Below are 9,772 nucleotides of genomic sequence, written 5' to 3' on the forward strand. Positions count from 1 at the left end.
GTGTTTACAGAACCTTATCGATTGAAGAAATGGTGAGATTAGACAACTCTGACTAACACACTGCTGGAATGAAACAGTTAGGAAAAGTGGTTGCATGCTCTTAACTCTGGCCTGAGTTATCTGCACAGACCTTTTAAGATATTATTAACCTTTCAGACATACCCTTCTTCGACACGCAACTCTAAAACACAGTCCTATCCAATCAATCGAACGCAGCCTTGATATCAAGAAATCATGATCGTTGGCCTGCAGTAGATGCAATAGCTCACCAGCATTTGGAAGCGGTAGATGTAGTCAATATATGCACGACCTGATAGAAAGCTACACTGCTCCTCATGAATCAGCCTTTCACTGATTTTGGACAGTCTGGGAAGTATGGCCGAGGTCAATGGTTTCAATGTATTCGGCAGTAGACTTGTCTTCCTATATTTATTTCACGGATAACGTATGCCATTTATAAAGACGACGGTCGCTTAATTCCAGGAAGTTGGAACACTCTCACAAACATTTTCAAACAACCCAGCCAGTCCCCAGAAGCTTTAAACCTTCCTTAAAAGAAGCTGGAGGGTAAGTCGCCTGGACCTAATAACTTTTGGAGCTTGAAAAGTTGAAGTTTCTTGCAAACCTCCCATTTGTTAGGTGGACCGGTCGTCAATAGCCAGGATGGATATGACAGTTTGATCGATGTTCCTATGGCAAAGTATTCCACAAATAATTCTACCCATAGGGTTCACAGGTTATTTTACTGACACCAGACTTCTTGTTGTCTGCGATTCAGGTGAGCTAGAACAGCTCCCAAAAGTTTCCGAATCCAAATACTGTTTCGAACATAATAGTGCAACTTCAAACATCAGGTTTTTCGATCCTTATGCAAACTATGCATAATTTCTCGAAGTAAGAATCCAAGTTTATTATCAAACTCGTGATTCAATGGAATAGATCAACTTTCCTCCAGTAGTTGTAAGGAACTTGTAAAAAGCTAGCGCTTATAAGTGGGACGTTTAGCGAAATTAGAAGCAACTTTACTAGCCATTTTCATGGCGTCATACAGACGCGGCTAATGTCCACAGTTTTTAGTAAATTGATAGCTGGCCTAGAACCTAATTTGGCTTGATACTTGGTAACAACAGAAGCTACAGCCATTTCACTTGTATCCGTTCAAGGCGATACTTTTGTTAGTCACCGAAACGCAAGATAAGTTTGGCGCAAACTGGAGCATGATCAAAGTTCACATAAGTACTCCAAAAGGAGTGCTGGTCGTGTACCTAACCACGACAGAGGCATTCGGTCGCGGTGCGATCAACAGGAGTACATGCTTGGGTTAAAAAGAGAAGATACCAGGTAGCAGATCACACACGACCGTGTTGACAGTCCGTACTGGCCAGAAACAGGTTGTGGTCTGAGCAAAGCTGCGTTTCCATTGGTTCGGCAAGACTGCCTAGACGCCCAACCTGAGCACTTTATTATCCGGCTAGAATTAAAATGCTTCCGAACTCGTCCCAGTAAAATTGTCCAGTTGTTGGTAGGGTTCTTCTTTGATTGGATCCGGGCAGCAATATGTTGGTGCATCGGCGGAGATTACAAAAAGACACCGTTTATCACGACAGTCTCACTTTTATGAACCTCTTGTTCTAATGCCATATAAACGACTGTTAATAGGAATTCAGTCTATCAGTTTCGCCTTTGCTTTAGAGCTTAGTGAGATACCAACAGCAGTCAAACTGGAAGCTGATGCCATTAAGCCTCCAGATAAGCACACGAATCGATAGATGGAGAATAAATGTATAGTGCTTTATTGGTTTTGAATGTGGGCCTCAAATATCAGGGATACACAGATCTTACGACCTTCCAAAGACGTAACGAAACCCATTTGTTGGTTAATCTGAACCGAAGTATAAGCGTTGAAAAATAGTCTAAATGGAGCATGTGGCTATAAGACGGCCAATTCATGTTTCGTATTCGGTAGCACCGTTCATGAGTTCGATAACTCAGCAACTGAAAACTGTTTACTTAGCATAGAACTGTCAATACAAACGAACTGCTGAATTGAAAAACAAGAGTAAACACAGAATGGAAACAGGATAGAAAAGTGAAGCAATATAAAACAAATACATCTGACCTAAGTAGAAAGCAAATATTGTTCTAAGAACTTTAGAAGTATAACTTAATGAAACTCATCCAGTGCAAAATTACACATCCTCCTTTGAGCTACATTTTGTAAGGCCTAATGATACTACCCAGCTCCTCAAGCCAAGTAGATGGAGTGGAGTTAAAATCGAGAATCTAGTAGTTAAAAGTCAGATGCTTTAACCACTAATCGGCAGCCCGAGCATGCAAACACAATAAACATACGATCATGTACTTAATATTTTGTGGCCTATGCTGTAAATCGATATTATTCATTGTAAAGATGCATGAAGATATGGTGACCAGTTCAATTGAGCTTTTTGATGTAAGACTAGGATTGGGTCTAAAAGCGTATATCTCATCTTATGACTTGATTGTAATTAATAGTCGTCTGTGTGCTGTCCAACTTAATTTCTCTGTAATGGAAAAGAATGCACAGACGTATTTGTATTAGCAACCGAATCTGACTCAGCTGAAGCTGAATCAAACAAAGTATGATGTTGGATGTATTGTTGTAATCTTTTTTTCGGTTTGAGCACCCGGGCAATATCATAGCCCATACACAAATCAAGTGATTTGTGTGGCGCATATGTATTTGGTGCCCCTTTGTACTGATATTTGTGTTCAAACAAACAACAAACAACGAACTAATAAGTGATCTACGTGTTTCCCGCATGAGAACTTTTGATTTAGTGGTCACTAACACTAAGCACTAATTATAACTTAATCAGATATTATTGGAGAGAACCAGTAGGTTTTCATTTCTAAATCAATTACTTGAACTCCAATATCACACTACCTTTTGCTAAACTATATCTGCACTTGAACGGACGCAGGAAGCACACAGAGAGTTGGTGTATGTTTCACTTAATGACAACATGAAGTTTATTTAAGAAAGGACCAGCTATTCAGCTGCCGAGGCATAAGAAGAATTATTGTCCAGATTAAGGTAGGCAAGATATCCAGAAAACTGTAAAGAAAGTAATTTACAATTGAAAACAAGTAAAAGCTAGTAGATCACTGAAACTTCATTCGAACCAACTGGTGACTGAAGACTCATTTTCGTTGGCTTAAATACATACTGATCAAGCGACTATGCAATGTACTGACTGACTGACTGCAATGTACATGAGTAATTGTGAATATAAAAAAAAATTGGAGAAGACATCACTGTTAGATAATGGCCCGACCGCAACTGCTACCTTGACGTGATGGTCGGGCTTGCCTACCGTAATGACTAGGACACTTGTTACTATTGGTCCTACCATGTTAGATAGATCAGTTGGAAAATGGTAAGATTAAGAGCAGACATCTAAGGTCAAAGGGTGAAGTTGTACTGTTGATTTTACATGTATGTGACGCCAGTAAGGCGCTTCCCTCAGACAACAGGCATCTGCAGTGATGCTGTCTTCCAACAAGGGAACGAAGGGGCTAAAAATGTCGAACCTGAACATTTCATACATCATCTTACCCTACAGCTTTCTGTGATCGGTAGTAAGGCTTTTTGAAGTACTTATATATTTTTCACCAAGTACCACTAATGATGATGATGATGATTCGAGTTCACAAAATATTATTCCTGGTCTCATGAAACCGCGTTCCAGACTAAATGTCGAGGCTTTCAATGTTCGAACCTTGTGTCAAATAGAACAACAGGTTTCCTTGGCTATGACTCTAGAACCTCGTTCTATCGATGCATTTTGTGTCTCCAAAATGCGCATACACGATCCAGATACGATCATTTACGTCAGGTCACTTGGTCAATATAAAAGACCGGTGCAATCTACCCTTCATGTATCTGAAGACTCTACTGCCACTTTCCGTAATCTTGCTGGTGTAGGTATAGGATTAAGTTCAAAATCATAACAGGCTCTCTTAGACTGGATTCCAGTAGACAGTCGCTTGTGAACTGCGAAACTTAACAGGGCACTAAAAACTAAGTAAGAAATATCGACACACGCTGTTGACTCTTTGTCGTTTCTGACTACGAGCCCACTTATAGGAATTAGAAGTAAAAGACAAATGTTATAGAAACCGTTTTACCCTCCTTTAAAACGCTAGACGTTCAGATGAAGCAATGGTGGCAGGTAGTTTTATTGCCCAAGTAAGTAGTATATTCCAATCTGAGAGGCACTTAAGTAGGTCTTACAGTATCCAAGTTGAGTGAAAAGATAATGGCGGCCGGTTGCAGCAACTATGCTCGGAAAACTTTATTTTTAACAAGTACTAACTTTGAGCATCAAGGAAGATATCGTTTGACATAGCGACCACAATCGACCCAACACTAGACACAAGTAGACAGCATAGCCGTCAGTAATTGTTGGAGAGGCTCAACAGAAGACTCCCGTTCATTCTGGAGCACATGTTTAGACTCAGATCATGGTCTAGCAGGAACACGTATTTGTCTTCCTTACTAGAGGTAGGAAAGCTGAAATAGAAAGACCTATTGGAGTTTAACTTGAAGATAAAAAAAAATCGGGAATACATTTCAGGAAGAATTATTGGGGCAATTAGTCAACCACAAAAGTGATATTCATCCCAAGGTAATTTGGCATGACATCTAAACGGCTGTGGAAACAGTAGTGATATCTACCGATAATTTAAGCCAAAGAGTTAGGAAAAATCAGTAGATTCCGGCGTCATCTACAGAACTGATAAACTCTAGAGAACTCAGTCCGTCAGGCTTCGAACACAATGAGGAGCAGAGATAACTTAAAGGTAGATGGATAAAAAACCTACACAATGATCGTGAGCAGTGGTGAGTAACGAAAGCAAAAAAGAGATGGAATAGATGGTAGTATGTAACAGTAAACAACTAGCTGAATGAATAATTGACATAAGTCCCTCAAATCTTAGTGAGGTTGAGAGGGCTATAGATAATCCAAAGTGAGAGAGTAGCAGGTTCAGATGGATTAACTGCAGAAACATTTAGGGATGGTGACTCAGTTTTAGTAGCTAGATTGACCAATATCTCAGCTAAAATTTGAAAACGAGTTATTCCAAACAACAGATTCTGATCACCATATTTCATAAGAAGAAAACAAACTTTCGTCACTTGTGATGTAGGCAAGATATCGGCCTACCAACCAAACCACGAGTAGTTTGCTTCGTATTCTAAGAAAATAACAGAAACCAAGGAAAACTGGGAGGCTGTTTAGAGAGAAAACAATACGGAAACAATAGATCTGACCCTGTTTCAACTCGTGTAGTTGGAAAAGCAAACTGTCAAGAAAAATATTCAAGAACTATAGGTGAAATAAATAACCCCTTGAACATCATTAGCCTGAAATCAAAAGTTCCTATGGTTCTCAGAAGTTTTCAACCAAGTAAATATCAAGAATAAATCCCATTGGCTTTTAAATCCCACTGGACAAAACAACCTGAGTTCAGGAATCTTTAGATGTAGATAGTCATTATACTAATTTAAACACCATGGACAACCATCACACATATATGGATGAAAATTAATAGGATTGATAAGGACATAACTAACCTAGTCCTAACAGCTGCTGGAGTTTTTAATACGTCGATGACGAGTCAGGTTGCCCTCCAAAGTGACCTTGACGTAAGTACCGCCTGTCAGTAATCCAGCAGGAGTTTAGTAGCTACCAACATAATTGTACGATTATGGGGAGATATACCCTAGTTTCACTTCTGCAAGTCATAACTGATCCTGTTCTATCCAGCATTTCCCTTTACTGAATCCATAGTTATTTTGTAGTTGTCGATGTTAATGATGCCACAAGTATTCGGAGTTTGACAACAGTTTAACCAGTAACAACTTTTGTAATCGAAATATACCAAACTAATCAAATCAGAAGTCGAAAACGGGGGGGTTAGAATGCATATCTGATACGTCATCGGTATATTGGGAAGTGATCATTCTAAGCCGTCTAGCGGTCGTAGGAGTTGTGAAGTACGTTGTACCCAGTCGAGATCTGGGATCTGCGGATGCGTAACCGAGCGTCTTCAGTTAGATGTGCCCACTAAAACCAATAAGGCCATCATCAAATGTTGAAGACTTACCGAACTATTTGTTTTGGGATTTATTTACCTCTAGAGCTCACTCCCCCCTAGTAGGGTAGTGATGATCCTAAGACGTGGCCAGTCAGAAATATAAGTCCAACGAGTTTTTCATTGGTAAACGCTAATACAGTCAGTGAAATGTCACTGAGCCCTAGCCAAATCGTCCAACAGTTGGGTCACTGAATATCAGATAGATCATCGATCCTTGTCTATGTCAAGGACAACTAACGCGCATCAATTAATCGTATGCCATGGGCTGGCCCATGAGGTGGTGGCCTCGCTATCCTCTTCGTATGCATTCTTACTAGTTTATCGCCATAGCAACGCCCTTTGTGTAGTACGGTCTTCAGAGCAACTATAGCACTGTCATACGTCCAAGGGGTAATCCACGTTAGATGCTGACCGCGAAGTGTGACTTCGAAGTTAGCTGGCTCGTCACACCATACCCGTCTAACTCTAGGAGGCCTCCAACCATTCGACACAGGTCATCTACGTTCTTGATATATACACTGTTCTGATAATTTGCTATGTTCAGCAGAATCTGGTCATCTTTCCCCCTATGAGGCTACTCCCCGTCACTAACTAGGATATATATATATATATGAGGATATTAGAATGTAATTTTTCTGTTTTTTCAACACAAGGATACAAGAGAGATAATGTCGTGAAAAACTGCTATGTTGTCTCTCAAATGCAATGGTCATTAAGGTGTTCCGGAAACCTTACCCTTCTTCCAGAACACGTTGTTTCAGGCCAGTTGTCAGATATCACTAAACCGCCGTTGTGACTGTTGAATATCAGATGGGATATCATAATTGTGAGGCTCGGGTCACTCGTGTGTACCAGGGGAAAATCGACATGAATAAGGTTCCCTCTAAATAGGTGGCCCTAAGACGATCATTTCTGATGTTATCGTCAGTTCTGTTTCTGTCACTGATATAGCGCTTAGGTTTACGATGAAGAACTATGAAGGTTTGTTTCTATACTGCGTCAACAGGTCATCGAAATGAGTCGCGAAGTACAAAACCATGTCTACGAAGTCATAAGGTAGACCAAACGAAAACACCAGTTGACTGCGATTGGGTGGAAACAGGTATAACTGAACTCATGGCGTTTGTAAGCCTGCTCGTTTAGGAGTTTAGATCCATTAACAATGAAGAAGATGAGGGGGCCACAATTTACCCTGGAATTCTGAGTACCGTTCTATAAACGGGTTGCACTGCAAAGTGTCCCATGTCAGTTTACACTGCACTGAGAATACTGAGTACAACGAATGGAAGAGAGTCGGTCGACTGTGATGCATTTGCAGCCGATAGTGAAGCTTCGATCAGTTGGTGAAATCGTCCTACCAACCCGTTTGATTGTGGATGGTAGGTGGCCGTTCAGAATCGTATATCAAGACAATGGAAACGTTTGGGTTCGAACAAGCGTCCACGGTCTTTTGTGATGGTTGAAGGGCAGCCAAAGCTTTCCACACATCGTTCAACGACGGCGCAGTGGGGATGTCCTCGATGGATGCCGCTTCTGGTCATTATGTGAAAAGTTCAACACACGTTAAGAGGCAAGAATATCCATTTGAATCTAGTAAAGAGTCTTGCCGAATCCAGTTGAATATGGTTAAAGCGAGAGTTGAGAGTTATGAAAAAAACCTAAGGGACATTTGTTTTGCCTAATCACCTTAGGTTCCTGGCAGATTACACAAAAGCTTATCCACTCCATCACGTCATCATTCATACCGAGCCAGCAAAACCGTTCTTCTACAAGCTTGATGGTTGCACTAACACCTGGATGATAAAATTTGTTTAAAGTATTGAAAACGTTGCGTCAATAATGTTTCGGCATAATTGGACGGCCTCTGCCTATAGATGTGTCGCATAGTAAAATTTCCTTACCTGTTCTAATCTGCTTAATACGCAGTTTTAGGGTTGTAAAAGATAACTTGTTCTGAAGATCGGTGTTTTCTTCTTGAAGCTGAGTAAGTTTAAGCAGGTCGATTCCTTGAAAACTAGTCAAGGAGGTTATACAAGATAGAGCAATCGCAACCACATTGCCTCAGAAATGTTTTGCACATCTGAAATGGACTGCGAACGCAACATAGTGTTCGAGAATTATCTAGAGACGAGCTTAGAGAGAAGGTGAGAAGTTTGTGGTCGTTAAACAGAGTGAATTCTTGGCCTTCAATAGAGTGTTGAAAGTGCCGTACAGCAGACTGTATGGCAAGAAGTTCCCTACCGAAAGTGCTATACCTCGGTTCAGTGTCTTAGAACTGTTTCGAGAAGAATGCCAAAATTTTTCAGCTGTCGTTTACCCATAGTTGTAAGACTCCTCTGAATGCCGAGGCGGATGCGTCTACCGCAATACCAATAGGGACTTTAAGGTCCTGGGGTGTGAGCATTGTTGCTTTTGTCATACGTTCTTTAGCTGTGGAGAGTGCTTTCCTCGAGTTGTCGTCTAAATTGATAGTCTTTGCGTTACCACGAAGTTGGTCTCTTAAATGTCTCATGACAGACACGTGATTCAGCATAGACCATCGATAGAAACTAACCAGGCCATCGAACGTACGCAATTGCCTTACTGTGGTCTGTCCTGGGTAATCCAGAATGGCCAACATTCTGTTTTGGTGTAAGGAAATCATTAAATTAAAGGTTCAGGTGTTTGGGGTGAAATTCTTTGTACAGACTTACAATCAAGCAGTCATCAACACGTACGTGCATGATGTTGAGGCCTCTATATGGTCATCCATGAATCTTTGAAAAGTTTGTGTAACACTTCTTAAACCGAAAGGTTTGTGAAAAAGTCCGTAGAGTGCGAAAGAAAAAAATTATACGTATTTGGGGAATGTCCTCTGCAGCCATCGTGATTTAGTCATGTGCTTCGACTTTAGTGGTTTTCGAGAAAGCAGTTATACCTTTTAAAAGTAGCAAGTGGCATGTGGTAGCGATTGAGAGTGGTTAAGTTAATAGTTTAATGACGATCACCAGTTATGACGCTAGCCGTTATTCTTTTCAGGGACTATGTGCAAAGGAGTTTCCAATCTTATGTTTGATGATTGGATTATTCCCTAATCGACCATATGCTCCAATTCGTTTTTGGCAAATCGAAGCTCTTCGGGAGCTGGTCGGTTCACTTTAAGAATACATTTCGCCCTATAGTCCTCATGTGGTGTGTAAAATTGTTAGTTATGCACGATAGTTCCGGTTATGCTTTGTAAAGTTCTGAATACTTGTATAGTGCCTGTCGGAACTATGAATCGATTATACATATTAAACATGACCGAGCATAAAGAAGTTCCAGAAACAGATCATTTAAAACACGTATCTGCAAACGTCCGTTTGCTCCGGTTGACGAGTAGATTGTGGACTTACATTAGGTTAATGTCTATGGCTAACATAGAAAAGTCTTGTGATAAACAGAAGTATTTGAATTATAGTATGAACTAAGAATCCCAGAAAGAACGTAATCGGATCAAGAAGTACTAGATAAGCACAAACAAATGTACTGTATTTAGAATTCGAAATCAAGCATTTAACAAGTACAAAGGAATCATTAGTTCATTCAAATACCAAAGTTTGCAACAGCGAATGTCCAGTGAATGGGTCTACGTATGTCCACATTAAAT

General features: G+C 40.4%; 1 protein-coding gene across 1 annotated transcript in view; it reads right to left on the reverse strand.

Annotated features, from left to right (window-relative positions):
- MS3_00001407 (uncharacterized protein) overlaps positions 1-5,730 on the reverse strand; it is a gene marked incomplete at its 3' end in the record, with an annotated part of 44,618 nt that extends 38,888 nt beyond the window's left edge. The window contains exon 1 of the mRNA XM_035730734.2: positions 5,621-5,730. The remainder of the gene's footprint in view (positions 1-5,620) is intronic.
- Between the last annotated feature and the right edge of the window lie 4,042 nt (positions 5,731-9,772).

Source organism: Schistosoma haematobium, chromosome 1 (genome assembly GCF_000699445.3).
Source record: "Schistosoma haematobium chromosome 1, whole genome shotgun sequence".
Taxonomy (NCBI): Eukaryota; Metazoa; Platyhelminthes; class Trematoda; order Strigeidida; family Schistosomatidae; genus Schistosoma; species Schistosoma haematobium.